The sequence below is a fragment of the Rhineura floridana genome, chromosome 17 (genome assembly GCF_030035675.1).
Source record: "Rhineura floridana isolate rRhiFlo1 chromosome 17, rRhiFlo1.hap2, whole genome shotgun sequence".
Taxonomy (NCBI): Eukaryota; Metazoa; Chordata; class Lepidosauria; order Squamata; family Rhineuridae; genus Rhineura; species Rhineura floridana.
The window spans coordinates 8076897-8098706 of record NC_084496.1 but is presented as its reverse complement, the minus strand read 5'-3'; the positions used below and the strand labels follow the sequence as shown (position 1 = coordinate 8098706).

Sequence of the window (21810 nt, the reverse complement as noted above, 5' to 3'; positions counted from 1 at the left end):
CCTGATACTGCCCCCAGATCCTTATTGCCAGTCCATTGGAAAGATATAAATTTTATCTTTTTCCCACACTATCTTCCAAGACTGCCGAAAGCTTTTTCTCAAGGCCCAACAAAAGCAGATGAGGAGCAGGCTGTAGCTGGCAGCCACCAGCCATCAGGGCTCACTTAGCAAGCACCTTCTAGCCATTAGTGCGCAGTAAAAAAAATCTTTAGCTACCAGTTGTACAAAATCTTAGAGAAAAGCTGGCCTTCCTCTGTTCCCCTTCCCATTATACAGTGTATGTATCACCAAGAAAGAAAGAAAATACAGCTTTAAAGTGGAGAATGGTCCATTTGGGCGAATGGGACGCCGCCCCACCAACTTAATTCTGCCCTCAGCTATTCACCACCCGCCTGCCTTCTTACTTACAATCAGCCTAGGAGATGGCTCTGCCTGTCATTGGTCCTGGCTTCACCTAATGTTGGTCTCCCTTCTTTCCACCTTACCAGTCCCAGAGAACACCAGCTACCGCTATAGCTTTGCATAATATTTGCATATGTTATTTTGTGTGTATAGGAACAAATAATAACTAATGACTGTAATTTAAGTAGAAATACATCTCTGTCTCCATGCTTAGACAATGTTTAATTTTGAACCTCCCCCTACTTTTGATTGGTGCGAAAGGCTTTGGGTTATTGTTATATTATCTGACTTCCTATTTGGCATGTTGGACTATCTTTTGGATGAATTGGAATAACAAATTTCAAGATAACGTGCATCCATGTAATTTGTTTACTTTATTATAAGAAGTTGATATATTTATGCAAGTAATTACCAATGATATTGATGTACTCAATTTAAGTTTATAATTGTATAATTTTACAAAATTAATCTTACAAAATTAAAATTTACTTAATTTTATACTTCTTTTTCTTTTTTCCCTTTGTGTGTGTGTGTTAAATGCCAAATGTTAAACTGGAAATATTATTGTTGGAAATAAAAATGTTAACAAATAAATTGAAATGCATCTCACCATAGTGGCAAAGGGTTTGACCTGATGACCTGCGTGCCTTGTTCCATCTGCTGAACAGGTGCTCACAGGTGATGGCCCTTTTCTGCTACCCCTTCTTGAAAAATAAATGTACTGCCTTCAAGTCGATTCCGACTTATGGCGACCCTGTGAATAGGGTTTTCATGAGGCTGAGAGGCAGTGACTGGCCAAAGATCACCCAGTGAGCTTCATGGCTATGCAGTATTTGAACCCTGGTCTCCCAGGGTTAAGTCCAACACCTTAACCACTACACTACACTGGCTCTGCTCTTGGACTGGACAGCTTGTCAAACAGAGGAACCCTTTAAATAGAAGCCTCCTTCAGACAGAGGATTGTCCTCTGCCAAGTAGACACACAGCCACCCTAAGTATAATGCATGCCTATCGACATCAGTAATGGATTCCAGGCATGACTGCTACCCTGACATGTTTAATTTCCTCTAACAAAACTGCTCAGGAGGCTCTGTGATGCGAAAGTGAAACAGGCGCTGTGCGTATGAGGCCGAATCGAGCTCCGGTTTTAAACTTTTTGACAGTCGTTTGTGCATTCTGAGCCACACCCAATGTGCAGCTACCTCACCTTGCCAGATGGTAGGGCCGGCTCTAAGCCAGAGGGCCCCGGACTGCCACAAAAACAAATCCAGTCTGCAAACTAGAGAAAGGGACTTTGGAGACAAGCTGATCTCAGGAAGAAGCAGCTCAGCTTCATAGTCATTCAGCGATGCTTCTACAGAGCAAGAGTGGAGGACCTTTTCTGGCACTGTACTTTGAAGTCTGGACAGTTATTATTAGTATTAGTATGAATATTAGTATCATCATCATCCCTGTGACAAGCTGCACCTCTAGGCAACGCATTATTTTCCTTATCCTGCCGCCCCGCACCTCTGGCCTGCACCCATTGCTGTGCTGTGTTCAGGTTCTCCACTTTGTTAAGGCCACCAACTCTTCACCGCCACCCACAATAAATGCTTCAAAGCTTGATTTGTTTCCACCCCAGGCCACAGGCAAACAGCAGGAGCACAGCTTTTGCTAATAGCCAAGGAAGTCCCAGGAACCAATAGCCCCACAACTCATTGGGATAATTGACTGCTGTTGATCGGCATTTATGTCAGCAGTGTTTCTGTCGGGGGAAAAAACTGCCTCTGTTTCCAGCCCCAGCTTGAACCCTTCACTTTGGACGTGGAAACGGAAGAGGAGAGCAACCCACAGCTAGGGGTGGGGAGAAAACCCCATTCAGTTTGCATTTCAAGGCAAACCTCCCTAATTACACACTTTCCAAAGCAATACGCCGCCCTTTGAAATTCACACCGAACTCTGCGGTGCAGTTCTCCAGTGAGGTAATATGTACAGAAATGCACAGAGCAGGGTAAACTATGCATAAAAACCCATGTGTAGGGGAAAATAACATTAAAATGCATTCTGTTAGGAGAACTTGCTTTGCAAAAATGTGTATTCTAGGCAAAACGGCATGGAAACGTTAGGAGGAATTTGCTGATGAATTTTCATGAATGAAAAAGAATTACAAATGAATGTAAGAACTGAATGTAAGATTGAAAAAAATGAGAATTTGAGAGAAACCAAAATTGACATATTTGCCCCTCCATGCGCCTGGGATTGGGAGACAGTTGTTGCTGTTCACTCATCTCCTTGCTGTCTCCTCCTTACTATGAGGTGTGGCAGACCCTTTCATGCACCTCACCGTAGTGGCAAAGGGCTCTACCATGGATGGAAAGATCCGTCACTTTTGGTTCACTCCATTTCTCTTTTTTCCAGCCTTCAGTTCTCTACATTTCAGTGGCAACTTGCTTTTAAAACAAAAACACAATCCTAATGAAAATTCTCCAGCAGTTTAGTTTGTAAAGACATTTTTGTAGGCAGTTTTGAGTAATATACATATTTTCGCAAGCCGTTTCTCATCGTATAATGCATTTTCATGTTATTTTCACTCATATATTCATTTCTAAGCACACTCTCCCCCTCACATACGCATTTTTGTAAACATTGCTTGGTGGCAGAACTGCAACGCAAAATTCGGGTAAGTGTGAATTTCGAAGGATGGCTGTTTCATTTCTCACATTGTTTCAGGCCGTGCAAATTTGATAGGCTTGGCTTGCAATGTGAACTGAACCAAACTTGTCACCCATCCCTGGGTCCCACTACCCCCATATTCTGATCTAGTGAAAGCACCCATGGCGCAAAACAGGACAGGCGTTGCAGAACCTTGAAGAGCTCCAAGTAAGCAACTTGCTCTGACAAAGGCTGACAGCAAACACAGCCTTTTAAAGCCTCTGCCTTCACATCACCTCTCCCAGGCTCTGTCCCCTTGGGGAGAACTTTGATTCTTAAAGGGCCTGAAGATGGGCACTCCTCCTCTGTGCCATAGCCTCCCTCCTGGTGCACTCCCTGCACCACTGGATCAGTGACATGTGGTGAGAGGCATCTGGATCAGGGGAAGGCACCTGTGAGGGTTCTGGCGCTAGCTTTATGGGCCCCGGTGCTATGGGAGGTTGTCATCTCCAGGCTCTATCGTCTCCTGGTCTCCAGAAGCAGGATCAGAGCCCACAACCTGGTCTGATGGTGACTCTGTAGCCCAGCCTTTCCCAACCAGTGTGCCTCCAGATGTTGTTGGACCACAATTCCCATCTTTCCTGACCATTGGCAATGCTGGCTGAGGCTGATGGGAGTTGGGGTCCAACAACATCTGGAGGCACACTGGTTGGGAAAGGCTGCTGTAGCCCCTGACTCTGTCTCTCAGCCACTGCTGGAGACCAGCAACATCTGGAGAGCCACATGTTCTCCACCACCTGCCTTAACATTATAAAAACAGGGGCACTCTTGTCAATGTGCAATCAGGGGTGTTTGGGGAATTCAATTTCTGCAGATTTTGATGTAAACTGACCCAATCCTCACTGCCCAGCGTAAGGTGCGAATTAGAATGCAATTATCTTTTGGATTTCGCATCTCTCTGAATTTTGTAATACAGTTTTGAACTCAAAACAAAATTATGATTTTATGATGACAATGGTGATGACGATTAGTTGCTTGATACACGAAGGTCCCCAAGAAGTTAGAAATGTGTATCTCAGGACAGAATACACTGAAAAATAGACATATTGAGATAAAATACATATTTAAGTACAATAGTACATATAGAGCAGTAAAGCAATTGAAAAGATTGAAATAAGTATTTTGATAAAACTTTTCATGCATTTTTTTTAAATTGCAGATAAATGCCAAATCAGGATGCAATGGATTTATTAATAAAAACGTGAAATAGACTGATCTGTTTACCCCTATTTGCAACAGCTCCATTCTTATGCCTTTCTCTTATACCAGCCTTTGCCAACCTAGTGCCCTCCAGATGGATTGGAGTACAACTTCCATCACTATAACTACACAACTGAAATTTGCTGGCATGTGGTTGAATCCCACCTGAAAACAGTGACAGTCTGGAACCATCCCAGTCCTCATGGGGTCTTTTTTGGGGGGGGTTCCCCCCAACTTTTTTCTAAAGTCCCTCCAATACTTCTACAAACCTTGGGGTCCCCCCAAGCTTGCTGCTGATGCTTCCTTCACATTGGGAATGCTGTTTTAGCTATGTAAACAACACCACTCACCTGAATGCCAGAAATGTTCAGGACCCCTGAATCCAGCAGCAATTCAGACACAGAGCCAGGAGCTGTACAGGCACCCGTTAAGGATCCGGATCGAGTTCAGGGCTCTGAGCTGGCTGCTGGAGATCAGGAGACCCCTGTCCCTGACGCTATTGGGCAGGAGCTCCCAGAGGAACCTCCTAGACCACAGAGCCCAGACCATCATGGTCGCCTTCACCTGAACCCGAGGAACCAGATGCCTCCTACCACACTTCACAGTGGTTCAGGAAGCGCACCACGAGAGTGCTATGGAACCAAGGAGGAATGCCCATCTTCAGGCCACAGGGTTGGCCCTTGAAGGCTCTGCAGTTCTCCATGAAGGGGTGGAGCCTGGAGCCAGGAGCCAGAGGTTTAGAAGGCCTCTGCCTGCTCTCAACCTCTGTTGGAGCAACATGCTCAGCTTGGAGCTATCTGTGGTCCTGCAATGTCTGACCTGCCTCACTGCCTTCTCTGTGGGAACCAGCACTGGTCCAGAAAATGACAGATATGGAAGGCCTGATGCCATGTCCAGGCATCTCCCTTCTAGATATGATGGCACAGCTGAGGATCCCCTCGCCCCAGGGAGTCCATTTTCAGCAGCCTCTCTCTTGTCAAATTCAACACATGCTCTTTGAGGAAGCGGTTGGGTTGAAGCGCTGCCACCCGCTTCCGACCGCAATCGGTGGCAGGAGGGCCATCGATCCCAGCAACTGAGGATGCCAAAACAAACAAATACCTGGGATTATATAAACACACATGCTTCTAGATGGATGAAAAGGTTGCTCTTTTCCTGTCTCATGGAAATAACCCAAGAAGGGGCAGAGGGAAGGATGTCAAAAAGAAACTCTGTGTCGAAAGCTCGCCTAGGAGCAAATGATCAGCTAAACAATTGGACAGCTCATTAGGAGGTACATTCAAGCAGAAGGACCACAGCTGACCTTCCCACGTGCCAGAATCTCTCAATGGCCAGGAGTTAAAATCTTCAGGAAGCTGCTGTTGAATTGGAGAGGATGGCTCCTTCGGATACACCAAATCTGGATACAGATCAACCCAATCAGTAACACAGGTGGCTTAGGTACATAGAGTTGTCTCTAGCTAAATCCTGCTAAGAGCAGATTCATTGAATTGAATGGATCAACATTCATCACGTCCATTCATTTGACTGGGTCTCCTCTGTGCAGGACTACCACTGGATACAGCCCATAAAAAGCTGCCTTATACTGAGTCAGACCGTTGGTCCATTTAGCTCAATACTGTCTACACTGACTGGCAGTGGCTCTCCAGGGTTTCAGGCAGGAGACTGTCCCAACCCTGCCCCCCGGAGGCAAGCCTGATGTGTCCAGGAAGCCCAAAAGCAGAGGAGGGAGGATACAGCCGCCTCCCTTCCTCTGTTCACCAACAAGCGGCATTCAAAGATAGTCTGCCTTTGAACATGGAGGGTCCATTTAGCCTCACGGCTAATATTTAATGAACATTACATTCATAGCCAAACTTTCCTCCAAGGACCTCAAGGTGGTGTACACGGTCCTCCCTCTTCTTCACCATTCTGTCCTCCCAACAAGCCTGTGAGGTAGGTTAGGCTGAGAGACTGCGACTGGATTAGGATCACCCGGTGAGCTTCACAGCCAAGAGGGGATATAAACCCTGATCTCCCAGGCCCCAGTCCGATACTCGAACTGCTACACCGCACTTGCTCTTGCAGGGTGTGGATGCAACCAGTCAGAGCCTGGAAAAGTTACTTTTTTGAACTACAACTCCCATCAGCCCAATCTAGTGGCCATGCTGGCTGGGGCTGATGGGAGTTGTAGTTCAAAAAAAGTAACTTTTCCAAGCTCTGCGACCAGTGTCGCTACAACCAGCAAAGTAATCCAAAAATAAATAGCAAAACACATATTAAACCAACACGAACCAGTAAAAACCAGCCTAAAACTTCTGCTCTTGCAATATGCTTTAATATGTGATACCCCCAGGCACTTAGGAATGGGGGAGGGGTTACATCCCACAATAAGCTTTTGGACAGCTCCATACAACTGGGCTGGACTGCAACTTCCATTGTCCCTGACCATTGGCCGTGCTGGCTGCAGCTGATGGAGTCCGGCAACATTTGAAGGGCCACAGGTTCCCCAGCCCTGCCACAGAGCAACACATCAAGCTGCCTTGTAACAAGTCAAGACCGTTGGTACAACTGTTCTCTGCTCTGCCCGGCCGGCAACTCTCTGGGCTTGTAGACGGGCGCCTTTCCCACCCCAGCTTGGAGACAGCAGGGATTGAAACGGAGGCCTTCTGAATGCAAAGCAAGTGCTCTACCTCTGAGCAATGGGCCCTTACCCAAATGACACCCCCATACCACAAATTATCCCCCAGGTCAGAGATACACAGCGTGGCGCTCTTCAGAAGCTGCAGGCTGCAAGTCCCATCATTCCTGACCATTGGGCTTGCTGGCTGGGGCTGATGGGAATCTGACTCCAACAGCATCTGGAGGGGATCACACTGACTGTCTCTGCCCTAGGGGCATTGCTCAGTACTTAAAGGACCCAGGGAACAGGAGGACCCTATCCATTTACTTATTTATTTATATGTATTAAGCCTACGGCCATACTACCCTGAACACATCCGATCTCGTTTGATCCCAGAAGCTAAGCAGGGTCAGGCCTGGTTAGTGCTTGGATGGGAGACCGCCTGGGAATACCAGGTGCTGTAGGCTTAGAGGAAGGCAATGGTAAACCACCTCTGAAGACCTCTTACCATGAAGACCCTATGAATACATCCAAAAAAGATTCATCAGGCCGCCATAAGTCGTAATCGACTTGAAGGCATATGACGACAACAACAACAACGTTCCTTGAGATTGGGGCATGAGTGCTCCTGCTGGGAGGAAGGGCGGGATATAAATCAAATAATAAATAAATAAATGTTCACATTTAACGGTATTTTATTGCTTCTACTGTATTTTGTTATTTGTTATTTTATTTATTTAACAAATTTTATATACCGCTCAAATGTAAAGACCTCTAAGCAGTTTGCAAAAAACAATCACAACTATCAATAAAACAGTGAAAAGCAAGCAATTAAAACCATATTTATGGACATGCTACCCTGAACACACCCGATCTTGTCTGATCTCGGAAGCTAAGTAGGGTCAGGCTGGTTAGTGCTTGGATGGGAGACCGCCTGGGAATACCGGGTGCCGTAGGCTTAGAGGAAGGCAATGGTAAACCACCTCTGAATACCTCTTACCATGAAAACCGTACGAATATAACCAGAAAAAGATTCATAGGGTCACCGTAATTGACTTGAAGGCATATAACAACAAAATATTTATTAAAGTTGTATATCCCGCCCTTCCTTCCAGAAGGAGATCAGGGGGAGGGGGTGGGAGTCTGATGCACAGATGTTCGGCACACCCAGATTTTTCCTGGCATGGTGGTAAAGTGATTGGTGGTGGTGGTGGTGGCTTAACCTCTTGATCTCTCTTGTGGGCACAGGCTCTTTAAACAGAGTAAAGAGGCAGCAAGTGAAAGGAAAAGCAAAACCATCGGAAGCTGCCTCAATATTGAGACAGACCATTGGTTCATCTAGCTAGGTATTGTCTACCCTGGCTGGCAGCAGCTTTCCAGGGTTTCAGACCAGGAGCGTTCCTCAGCCCTGCCTGGAGGCATCAGGAATTGAACCTGGGGCCTTCCTCATGCAAAGCAGATGTTCTACCACGGAGCTGCGGCCCGTCTCCAAACAGTTCTCTATATGCAGGACACCTGCTTTGCACGCAGAATGTCGTGGATTCAAGCTCAAAGCACAGGAACATAGGAGATGCAGGGGACTGAACCTAAGACCTTCTGCACACAAAGCAAGTATTCCACCACGGAGCGACGGTCAGTCTTTGCAAGTGTTTCTGCAAAGCCTTTCTTTTGTTGCCTTTGCACAAGCATGCTCTCTGATCCTGCCTGTCAAAGTCTTGGTTTACATATACCTTCCCTGCCCAACATTGGCACCTACCAACTCCAGGCTGGGGTGCAATAGAGAGGGAACTGAAATGGCCATGCCTTACCTTTAAGGATTTGTCCAGAATCCAGCTTGTTAACAGCTTCCTCTGGACTGTAGGCATGGATACTCCCCGCCTCCTCTCCACTCGGAAAAGCTGCTGGTAGCTCAGGGAGCAGTGTTGGATCTTATCCCTTCCATCGCACTCACCTGGCCAGGTGAACCGGGTAAGAGCGCCTAGGACAGCAAGCCTCTCGTTACACCAATAGGGCTCTTGGCAGAATTGCATCAAAACATGGGTTGCAAACACACACACACACACACACACACATTCTCTCTCTCTCTCTCTCTCAACCACTTCTTCTCCTCCTCAGCCGGCACCCATTTGTATCAATTTGCCCTCCAGGCTCTCTTGTGATCTGCAATGGCCCTGGCGAGGTTTGGGGGGGGGAGGGCAGAACAGAACAGAGCAGGCAGTGGGGTGGGTGGGTGTGTATGAGGGAGAGGGAGAGGGAGAAAGAGAGAGGTCTCAGCAAACACAACTCTGACTTGTCATCATAAGCAGGTCGAACCGAGCCAAGCACCTTCACAGGCACAGGAAAAGCAGGATCAGCGCACCCAAAGCCAGCCCGGCAGGTGTGGAGAGGAACAGGAGACAAGCCCCAGCCGGGCTCATCTGACGTTGGCCATGCATTTGGCATCGGTTGGACTATGGCCTGGAAGACCAGGGTTCGAATCACAACACAGCCATGAAGCTCACTGGGTGACCTTGGGTGAGGCACTGCCTCTCGGCCTCATGAAAACCCTATTCATAGGGTCTCCATAAGTCAGAATCGACTTGAGGACAGTACATCTACATCTGTGCAAGTTGCTTAGGCTCCAGATCTGCCCTACCACCATTTGAAAAGGGCCCACGGCCTAAAGTGTAAACAGTGTAACAGGAGTGGGGGGGGGGCTTCAGCTGAACGGCAACTCCCATAGTCCCTGGCCATTGGCTGTGCTTGCTGGGCTGATGGGGAGTTGTGGCAACGTAAAACATTCAAACCAGAGGGGGCCGCAGTCCCGGAGGCCATATGAGGCCCTCCAGGCCTCTCTGTCTGGCCCTTGGGACTCTCCCCAGCTCTTGCCCATCAATGGCTTTGCTCCATCCTGTCTTCAAGTGCTTTTGCCTGGATGGAATCTGTTCTTGAGCTGTGACTGTGTCACCTGCTTGCCTGGATGGGTATGTGTGCGTGCGTGCGTAAATGTCTGATTTTTGTATGCGTATTTTATTTATTTATTATTTGATTGATACCTGATGGAATGCCTCAATAAATACCTGATGGAACGCCTCTCCCGACACGAACCCACCCGTACACTACGCTCAACATCAAAGGCCCTCCTACGGGTGCCTCCTCTGAGGGAAGCTGGGAGGCTGGCAACTAGGGAGAGGGCCTTCTCTGTGGTGGCCCCCAAATTATGGAATGATCATCCTGACGAGGTGTGCCTAGGGCCAACACTGTTATCTTTTCGGCACCAGGTCAAGACTCTCCTCTTCTCCCAGGCATTTTGGCATGTGTTTTTAAATTGCTTTTTAGAAATGTGTTTTTAAAATTTGTATATTTGTTTTTAATGTTTTAATTTTTTGTAAACCGCCCAGGGAGCTTTGGCTATGGGGCGGTATATAAATGCAATAAATAAATAAATAAATAAATAATATCCTGCCCTTCCTCCCAGCAGGAGCCCAGGGTGGCAAAGTATGTGGAGTATGGCTCCACCCACTTTTTGCCTCTGGCCATGCCCACCTCTGGCATGCACACACACGCCTGGAAGGTAGCTCAGGAGGAAATGTGGCTTTCATTTCATTTTAATGTAGATTCTGTATGTTTTAATGATATGTGCTTTTATCTGGAAGTCACCGCGAGTTCCAGTATTGGAAGGATGGCGGGATATAAATAAAGAATAACTAACTTTCAGGCCGGAAACGTTTCCCCATCCCTGCATGAAAACTTTCAACGATGCAGGAGCTGCGAAGTTGAGAGAAAAACATCCCCATGGGCTCCTGAGTTTGCCAATCAAGCAACTACCAATGACATAGGAGGAGGAGACGGCAAAAAAAGTTGACCGCCCCAAACGTTAGGAAGGCTGTCGGCCAACCCGGTGCCCTGCAGATGTTTTGGATGACAGTTCCCATCAGCTCCAGCCAGCCTGGCTGCGCCGGCTGAGGCCAATGAAAATTGCAGTCCAACGCATCCGGAGGGCCCCAGCATGGCAAAGACTGACCAAGGGTGTGGGAGGTTTCTCAGGGTGTTGCCAGACCCCGTGAGGGTCAGCGTGGGCAAGTTATTAGTGCATTTTATGCAACAAAGCACTAAAAATGTTACAGTAGGTAAACCTGGAAAAGCAGCATGCCTTTTTCCAGAGCCTGGAAAAGTTACTTTTTTGAACTACAACTCCCATCAGCCCCAGCCAGCATGGCCACTGGATTGGGCTGATGGGAGTTGTAGTTCAAAAAAGTAACTTTTCCAGGCTCTGCTTTTTACAATAGTAGGCCTTTGTTTTTACTGTATTTTTAATGGTTTTTACTGTATGGGTTTTTTAAAAATTTGTTGTAAACCTCTTTCATAGTTTTTTTAAATGAAATAGCAGTATACAAATATATTTATAAATAAAGAACCCTGTGTGTGTGTGTGTCTATGCTTGAGGTGTGAATTGCACAGGCTAGTCTAAGATGTCAAGTAGTGCACTTAGGTAACTTTAGATTCTGGGCTTAATGGTCTACATTTCTTTAGATGGTAATGTGTATTACTCCACTTACTTCAAAATGTAGGAAGCCACTCTGCTATGTTTGGGTCCAGTCTGCCTCTGAATACCAGTTGCTAAGAATCGCAGGTCCTGCCCGCAAGCTCCCCAGAGGCATCTAGTCGGTCACTGTGAGAACAGGATGATGGCCTCGAATGGCCAATGGCCTGATCCAGCAGGGGTCTTCTTACATCCTTAGGACACAGATTTGCATATAAAATCTATACGTGCTAATTTATATGCGTAGATGCACTTTGAGAATAATTTAGAAAAATGTAGGAAACTGTGGTTAGAGTGTCAGACTAGGACCTGGGAGACCAGAGTTCAAATCCACAGTCAACCATGATGCTCGCTTGGGGGACCTTAGACCAGTCATTCCCTCAGCCTAATCTACCTCACAGGATTGTCGTGACGATAAAATGAAGAGGAGGAGAGCCATGCATGCCACCTTGAACTCCTTGAAGGAAAGGTGGGGTATAAATAAATAAATTAGAACTGATTACTAGAATGTAAAGGAAGATACACCTGGGGAAGACTGTGGTCTGCTGTCCAGTTCCTGCTGACTGAATTTCAAGGCCCCTCCTATTCTCCTTTCCTGGAATTCTTTATCCTGCAATGCAAATCCCACACTGAGCAAAAGGCTGGTCTAGAAGACCTCCAAGATCCCTTCCAACTCTAAAGAGGATATGAATTTGATTAACCCCCCTTTTTTAAAAAAAAAGCCATCAGTAGCGACATAAGGACTATCGAGGGCCTTTAACTCTGCCCTGATTTGCAGCATCCAAAAGAACAGAAGACAGCTCCCACCGACCTTCCCTCTCCCAGATGGCACGGCCACAGGTTCAGCCTGCGCAGGTGGCCATCCGAACAGCAAGAGCTTGGCAACGTGAAGGTGCTTCTGTGCAGTCTGGGAAGGAGCCCGCGAGGAGACGTCCCTCCCACTAAGCAGCTTGGATGAACAAGAGGGTCAAGAAGGAAACAAAAGGAGGCAGCAGCCAGAAAGCACCAGAAGCACAAGATGCGCTGCAAGGGGAAGGCCTGTTTGAAGTGCCTGCCCAGAGATGGGGTGGGCCAGGAACAGGTGGTAAGAAAATGTGGGATGCGATGATGGGCACCCCATGGGAAATGGATAGATCAGACCCACAGACACAATCCACAGAGGAAGCTGCCTTACAATAAGGTCTGCGTCTATTCCACTGCCTATCTGGGCTGGGAAAAGGATGGCGCTCAATGGTCAGAGCATCTGCTTTGCACACAGAAGGTCCCAGCTTCAATCCGGTTGCACTGAGAGCATCCCTAGACTGAAAGCAGGGAGAGCAGCTGCCAGTCTGTGTAGGCAACACTGAGCTAAATGGACCAGGGGTCTGAATCTGGATAATGCAGCTTCCTGGGTTCCTAGCACTGGCTGAGGTCTTTACCAGCACTTGCTACCCATGCCTTTTGGCTGGACTAGCCAGGGATCGACGCTGGGACTTTGTGTATGCAAACTGTATGCTCTATTTGTTTTATATTATTGATAAAAGTATTTATATACCGCCTGTTCCAATCTATCTCAAGGCAGTGTACATATTAAAACAATAAAATCACAGTGAGATGCAGCTTGTGCGCAATAGCCCTTCCCCGAAGCAGTGCAAGTAGAGCCTCCTGCTATAAGCCAACCTCATCTATGGGACACACATCCACACTATACATTAAAAGCGCATTTATACCACTTTAAGAGTCATGGCTTCCCCCAGAGAAGCCTAGGAACTGTAGCTTCCCCCGCCCAGAGTCACAGTGCCCAGCACCCCTAACAAGCTGCAGTTGCCAGGATTCTTTGGGGGAAGGCGTGTGCTCAAAAGAGTGGCGGGCTCTCAACAGGTGGGCAGGCCCTTCCCTCAAGAGCAGCCGCGTCGGGTAGGGTCGGGCCGTGGCCGTGGCTCTGAGCCAAAGCTCTAGAGCTGCTGAGGGACAGCGATGTGATGTGGAGTCATGGTTTGGGTGGCCGAGGGGCAGGCGTCTTTTCCTGGGACTAAGACGGGATATGGCGAACGTCAAAGTGGCAGTGCGGGTCCGGCCTCTCAGCAAAAGAGAGCATGCAGAGGGAAGAAGAATAATTGTAGAAGTTGAAGACAGAGTGGCAAAAGTCAGAAATCTAGAGGCAAGTTTAAGATGAAAAGAAGAATTTTATGCCAACTATTACACTGAACTACTTTGATGTCATAAGAGTATCATATATTTCTTATGGATGCCTGTGGAAAGATCAGTGCTTTCACTGGATGCATATGTTTAATTTTCCTCTTCCATGGGCAACTATGAGAAATGCATGACTTTGGAAATAGTTATCGGGACTAGAATCTGGTTCTTTGATCAGGAAAATAGCTCTTACATTTTTAATGCAAATGTGTATATTTGTTTTTAATGTTTTGATTGTTGTAAACCGCCCATGGAGCTTCAGCTATGGGGCGGTATACAAATGTAATAAATAAATTAAAAAATGTGCTTTAAATGTATGGCGTGGATGTGACTTAAGTCTTCAGAGCACCTGATGTAAACTGGAACCAAAAGCGCCGGCAAGAAACGTAGCTCAGGTCTTCCAATAGACTGGACGAATACAGAAAGCCATCGTTCATTGAGTCAGGCCGTTAGTCCATCTGGCTCAGTATTTGTCTACACTGACTGGCAGCAGCCAGTGGAGGCCGGTCCATTGGGGCTAATAGGGCACTGCCCCACCAACCTCAGCCCAACCTCTGCCAGCCCTCACCTGCCTGCGTTCTTACAACCAGTCCAGGGGTAGCCTTGGCTACCACCTTCTTCCTCCCAGTGTTGCCCGTGCAGAACTCAGCAGGGAGGAGGAAGGGGGCAAAACTAGAATGAGTGGGCTCTGCCTGTCATCGGCTCTGGCTTCACCTATCATTGGCTTTGGCTCCGCCTACTGTTGGCCTCTCTGCCTTCCACCCCACCCAGACCCATTGGGCACCAGGCACCCCTGGCAGTAGCTCTCTGGGATTGCAGACCAGGAGTCTTTTCCCAACCCTACCTAGAGATGGCTGGGATTGAACTTGGGACCTTTCGCATGCAAAACAGATGCTCTACCATTGAGCTGCAGGCCTTCCCCATGTTACCAACAGGAGGACAGTGAGCATCCAGGGTTTTGCAGCACCAAACCAGCACTGTACCCCCTCCCTTCTCCATGACTAGGTACATCAACTTCTCGTTGATTTCTGATGGGAAACCATGCTAAACTCCCTGTCATTTCAAGAAGTATTTTTCTCGTCCTTCCCCAGGGCAAGCTTTTCTTTCAAGGGCAAGGTGCTTATCGCGATGAAGTAATGAGTATTTACATTCCTCAACCCTTCAAGACTCAAGTTATGCATGGTGGGAACCTGTGCCAGAAAATCTGGTTGCCAAAATGTGTGATTTATTATTGTTTTAATCGCAGATCTCAGAATTTCAGGGACTTCCCTATAAAGGCCTTATGAAAAATTAGGAGATTTTTCAGCCTCTATCTCAGCCCACCTGCTAGCGATGAACATCCTGTCCAGGAGAGGCAAAGGAAATAATTCTTCACAGAACAAAAATCCACTTGTGGACACAGTGATGGGCACAAGCACAGATGGCCTTTAAAATGGGTTGGACAAATTCCACACAGTGCAGAGGACATGGGAGGGCAGGAGTGAGCTATGAGCAGATTCTCAATTCACACAAGGTGCCAGCCAGATCTCCTATGCCCAGCTGAGTACATTCTGAAACACATCCCAATACTCTTCTGCAGTCATGTCCTTCATGGCAATATTGTTAATGACAGTGAAGCTACTGGATACCCAGGGGTGCCATCAAGGTAAGAGTTTGAAGCAGCTATCAGGGGCCCCACACAACAGAATGAGCAGAAGGGTCCCAAATGCAGCAGGGCTCACTTACCACATTTTGAAATAAATAAAGTAATATACATTATAATTTAAAGACACCCCCAAGTTCAGAATCTAAAACAACTTTGTTGCAGTTCCCAGGATTTTTTGGTGGAGGAGAATGTGCTTTAAATATTTTTTCAAATGCATGGTGTGTACACAGTTTGTGCCTCTTCTTCTGTAAAAGCTGTTCCAGAAGCAACTCCTGGGGGTATTTCTTATCCTTATCCCATTCTACCAATTCCCAGGCTAGCTCCCTCAGCCCGTTTTTTTTTTAATGGCCGTAGATATTTAATCTTGCATTTGGCAGCTGCCCCAATTTGGAGCAATGTTGGGTTAATTCATAACTCATCAGCCTGTTTTGCGCCATAGAACCAATGGGCGCTTCAGAGAGGCCCACGGCTTCCAAGGGGAACGCTGTCCTTTGATAAGATGATAACAGAGCTTGCTTTGCACAATTTATGATTATTTTTTAAGCAACAAGTCGCTTGAACGTTGTATTCCTCCCTCCTCCTGGCTGAAAGGTCAGGGCATCCTGCCAGCCTCCCCTTAGGTTTTTTGCACGGTGCCCTTTGTGCTTTGATAGGAGATATGTTCCGTTCCGAAGGTTCCTTAATAGCTGCTCTGTGATGTAATCTACTGGCCTGGCTCACCCTGAAAGGTGCTTTTGGGGCTGGGCAAAAGGCAAACTCACCATTACGGCTGCTGTTCAAAATAAAACTAGGTGGATGGGGGAGGAGAGAGAGAGAGAATGAGGGGGTAAAGCAGGGCTAAGGAATAGGTGGCCCTCCAGATGTGGTTGGACTCCAACTCCCATCAGCCCCAGCCGGCACAGGGATGGTGGGAGTTGTAGACCAGCAACCATCCGATCACTGATATCCCTGCCTGATCACTCAACTTTTCAGAGGGAGTCACTGTTAGTGGCTCCCCGTGGCTCGCATGCACAGCTCATGTGCACCAGGAGTGTGCGTTCAGTATTGGAGGTCAGGCAGGCCTCCTCCTAGTTGAACTTCTGGCTCTTTCAAAAAAATTATTGTTATTGTTATTGTTGTAAATGTATGAAGAAGAAAAGAAGAAGGGAAAGAAGGGGACATTTTAATAATAATAATAATAATAGTAATAATAATTATTTATTTATTTATTTATTATTAATTACACTTTTATACCGCCCCATAGCCGAAGCTCTCTGGGCGGTTCACAACATAAAAACAATATAACATCACATTTGGTACAATTGACAGTAAAAGAAAATGAAATCTATCACATTTTAAATAAACATAACTGCACAATAAATTGCGAGCAATATGCATATCTTCAAAAACAAAATATAACAATTATAAAAATATCTAGACAAAAATAAAAGAAAACCATACATCACATTATGAAACATAAATTGAAATTGCCATTCCAAATAAGCAAGACTGTTGGATATGCTCACCTTCTTAATACTAGCAACCTAAAAATATTTCTACCAGCATGCACATGTTTGTATCAGAGGAAACAATAGTGTGCCCCCAGGAATAAATTACTCTTGGGGTCTGGCATCACAACCTACATTGATTCCATGGAGGAGTCTGCCTCTTTAGGGATGTCCTTTTGGACATACATACACTCTCCAATACACTCTTCCCTATCCTTCCTATGTATTGTACTCGGAGATAATCATATCCCACTGGTTCTGTCCATACTCCTGGGTTTCCATTACATCCACTATATCCCATAGCGAATGGTGTGGTGGGGTGACAGCACTCAATGACCTCCAGCTGGTCACCTTGTTGTTGCTTACTGGGAGGTAGAGGGGAAGGGGCAATGTGGCAGGAAGGTCAATGCAGTGCGAACACACCAGCAGAGCCAATCCAAAAGTGCTGTTATTAAAATCCTAAGAATCCCAGCATTATCATGGATTTCTAACCATGTATACCCTGTTCACATATGCATGTATGTTAGGCCTCAACAACTTGTGATCCACATATGGTGACCCACCAGAGTCTCGATAAACTTTTGTTTCCTGTCTAGGACTGCAAAATCATAATAGAACATCCAGCACTTACTGAATTTTTAAATTATTATTGCAGCAGACTTTTAAACTGAATTCTGGCTTTATAGTTTTAACTCATTTTTAGTCACTGTACTGAGTCATAGAATGCTAGAGTAGCAGAGTTGGAAGGGTCCTATAAGGTCATCAAGTCCAACCTCCTGCTCGATGCAGGAATCCAGCTTAAAGCATCCACAACAGGTGGCTGTCCTGCTGCCTCTTGGATGCCTCCAATGTTGGAGAGCCCATCACCTTCCTAGGATGTTGAAATCTGGCTTCCTGCAGCTTGAGCCCATTCTTCCGTGTCCTGCACTCTGGGACGATCGAGAAGAGATCCTGGCCCTCCTCTGCATGGCAGCCTTTCAAATACTTGAAGAGTGCTATCCTATCTCCCCTCAGTCTTCTCTTCTCAAGACTAAACATGCTCAGCTCTTTCAGTCTCTCCTCATAGGGCTTTGTTTCTAGTCTGCTGATCATCCTCGTTGCCCTCCTCTGAATTCGTTCCAGTTCATCTGCATCCTTCTTAAAGTGCGGTGTCCAGAACTGGACACAGTACTCAAGATAAGGATTAACCAATACCAAATAAGAGGGGAACTAATAGTTCACACGATTTGGAAATGATACTTCTGTTAAAGCAGCCTAAAATAGCATTTGCCTTTTTTGCAGCCACATCACACTGTGTACGCTACTTAGAGATGGCTGTAATTAAGCAGTATTTAAATGGTTGAAATTAATTTTTCGGTGGCGGCCCCCACTCTCTGGAATTCCCTCCCGTTCGATCTTCGACATGCCCCTTCCCTGGATACCTTCCGCCGAGCATTAAAAACTTGGCTGTTTGGTCAGGCCTTTGAGACTATCGGGATGGGCTAATTATATACTCAATCCCCGCTGCTATGTATTACAATTGCTGCTATTCTGTCACTGATGATTATTTGTATTTTATTGTATTTATTGTATTTACTGTATTTTGTATTTTATTGAATTTAATATGTACGCCGCCTAGAGTGGCTTCGGCCAGATAGGCGGCCTAAAAATTAAATTATTATTATTATTATTATTAACCAACTATCTAGAGGGCCACAAATTCCCCTCCCCCCAAATAAAGGATCTACCACAGCCAGACTGCCAGTCAGGTCAATTTCAGCACCCTCCTTCCAAAATAAGGAAGAAGTGTCATTTCGGGTCAAGTGACAAGTGATGTGGGAATTCCATGACAGGAACTCCTGACCATGTGTCCTGCTTTACAGGGGACAGTATGTGAAGGGCTGTCTTGTTCAAGCCTGGTTTAAAGATAGACCCCCAAGGAAGAGAAAGCAGGAAGGGCTTTCAAGTTGCCCACCAACAATCTCAGCCGCACCTGGGCAGCAGACTGTGCGGGCACACCGTCCGTCCAGTCTTCCCCAAATGTGTATTCATTTAAATAATAGGAAACAATTCTAAATTTGCATCTGCATGTTCAGATTAGTGTGTATACACTTTAAATGCAGATCTGTGTCCTAAGAGCACAAGAAGAGCTCAACTGGATCAAGCCAAAGGCCCATCTAGTCCAGCCTCCTGTCCTCACAGTGGCCAATCACAATCCTCCAGAAAGCCAACAGGTAGGGCATAAAGGCAAGTGCCCTTCCCTTACTGTTATTCATAAGAACATAAAGAGAGCCTTGCTGCTGGGTCAAGCCAATGGCCCATCTAGCCCAGCATCCTGTTCTCACAGTGGCCAACCAGATGCCCCAACGGGAAGCCTGCATGCAGAACCTGAGCGCAAGAGCCCTCTTCCCACTTAGGATTCCCAGCAACTGGTGTTGAAAGGTATACTGCCTCCGACAGCGGAGGTCCTCCTCCCTGCAAACGTTGTGCAAGTAAAGCAGGATGGATGCTCTTTAAATAGGGTGCCTGGGAGCCATGCGAGCAAGGGCCAAACTAAACGTGACGTCATTGACATAATTAGCAATTGTGCAAAATGGCTTTAAAAAATTAAATTGCCGGGGGGGACGGGCTGATTTGGATTGGGACCTGGGGGGCAGGGGAGATAGAGTAAAGGGTGCTTTAACTGTTTGCCTCTTACTAACAGTGTGGACACCCTTGAGGCTGCTATTTGCATTAGGAAATCTCCCATTTGAATTGGGAACCAAAGGGTTAAAGCCCTCATTTCCCCCCCCCCCCGGTCCCTACCCAAACCAGGGCCCTGGAACGTGTTATGTACTGGTTAAAAAGCCATTAACAGGACTGCTAATTGCTTGAATGGTGCTGCATCTTGGTCTAGCCCAAGTCCCCATCGTTAGTTAAAAACAAACAAACCCAAAAACCAAAAAGGTCCTTTTCATGCTCATAGGAGGAGAAGAAAAAAATTGTGTTGGCCAGAATGCTCATTTGCATCACAAATGCCTCTCCTTCCTTTCTGCCTTAAAACCCAATTGGATGGTTCACATTAAAGAAAAAAGTGATGAGAGAGAGAAAAATCTCCAAGGTGATTTGAAACCTCGCATGGGTTTTCAACCCTTGGAATTAGCAAAGCCCGGCTGAAATCCAGCAGGATCAGCCGGCCCATGGGCTACTCTTTGCCCACCTTGTACCTATATCCACCGACAGCCTATACCTGTGATATTATATTAATATGGCCCTGCTGCTCCTGATTTATAAACCAGCCTGTAGCCCCAGGCTGATCAGAAGAGGCTTTTAAAACGCACACACAGAACATTGGGGTGGTGGTAATGGTGATGTGACTCCTTTGTTCATATATATATATATAGCAAAGCAATTCCCGGCTTGGAATTTATAGATTGGCCCCTTTAACTAAAACAACCTCCAGGGCCCAGAGAAACAAAGTATACTTTGGCTGATGGTTGGTTTTTATTTTTTTACTTTTTAAAAATCTTAGACAGACAGCCTCCTTTGCCCAGGAGGGGTAAGCATGAAAAATGTATGTGAGGATCTGGAGAAAGGGAGTCTGCTAAAGAGGGGCTATCGATCATGTAGCTCCGAAAGCCACACAGCTGTGCTGGTTTCCTTTGCACTCGGTGCGAGCGCCTGTTATTATTCGTCTCGGGGAAAGGCCCAACCAATTTGCTTCACGCAAGCGGGGGATGGCTTCAGACTGGTGGGTGGACCATGGACTGGGCCGGATCATTCCTCCCACTCCACCGGCAACAAGTTGAGGCTGGAATGATCCAGAACTATCATTGCCTGGGATGTCAGTGCAAATTTCCTCTAACTGTTAAGGGAATTCAGACTAGGGACTGGGCGAAGATGTCAGTTTCAGTTCCTCATTTTTCTGCTCCTGAGTTCAGTTCTCCACATTTCCAAGCCAGTTTGCAATTTTTTTTTAAAGTCCTTGTGAAAATTCATGAGCACTATGGAGCAAATTTCTCCCAATATGTACATTTTTGACATTACCCATTTTTTGCAAAGCAACGTCCCCTAAGATAATGCATTTTTGTATGTTATTTTTTAGTAGTATATGCATTTTTATGCCCACTTTGCCCTAGTGTATGCATTTTTGCAGACATTACCTTGCAGGAGAACTGCACCACAAAATGTGGAGAAATGCAAATTTCGAAGGATGGCTGAGTTTTGTTTTGTGTATTGGTTCAGAAAGGGTGGATTAGGTAGATTTGCTTTTAAATGCAAACTGAATCAGATTTCTCCCTGAGGAGCTCTGATCCTGCAATGGACATTGACCTGGAACCACCCTAAATTAGTGTTATAGTGCTATAACACTATTTGTTTTAATGATGGTAGAATGATGGGGGACATCTGGTACAGACATCACTCTTTTAGCAATATTTCTCCCCCTAATTAGACACTTCTGGATCTATATTTCTGATCCAAAAACAAATGTGTTTCGACTTGGGTCGCCTCCAGTTTGCCAGTGTTTTGTGGGAAGGACTCAAATTTAGGCTTGCACACTTCAAGTGGATTAAAATGCTCCGTTGCCCTTGTGGAACAAATTCATTTAAAAGAACCCCCAACAGATGTTTGCAGTTAGATAGTGACAGTGAAACGAAAGTGTGGGATGAACTTATTTTATGAACAGGAAGACGTATAACCGCTGCACAAGCAAATCAGGATGAATGGAAGATGAATGCTTAATGTCACAAAATCTTCCTGCAAACAAATCAAAAGGAATGCTGAATAAAGCCCAGGTATAATCTAGCCTCCACATAAGCTTTGTGCAAACAAATGATGAATCCTCAATAAACAGGCCTTCTGAAGAAGCCCATACTTTCTTAGCATTTCTTGGGCAGTAGAGAGGAACCATGCTCCACGAGCCTGCTCCACGAGCTAGAGGGAGCCCCAGCTGACGAAGCGTCAAGGCCCCAGCTGACAAAGCGTCAAGGCGAGTTAAGCAGCAGAGCGAGTTAGGCAGCAGAGCGAGGAGGCCAGGGCCCCCCACTCTGCCCGTCTGTTCCCTGACCTCAACTAAACCGCAGTCTCCAACCCATTGATGTAATAAACCTTAAACAAAACTATG

General features: G+C 46.3%; 1 non-coding gene and 1 pseudogene across 1 annotated transcript; both read left to right on the top strand.

Annotated features, from left to right (window-relative positions):
• The first annotated feature begins 7246 nt into the window (after positions 1 to 7246).
• LOC133372143 (5S ribosomal RNA) lies at positions 7247 to 7365 on the top strand. The gene has a single exon (XR_009759454.1). It is a non-coding gene; the product is annotated as a 5S ribosomal RNA (ribosomal RNA).
• Positions 7366 to 7739: 374 nt separating this feature from the next.
• Positions 7740 to 7857, top strand: LOC133372180 (5S ribosomal RNA; annotated as a pseudogene).
• The last annotated feature ends 13953 nt before the right edge of the window (positions 7858 to 21810 follow it).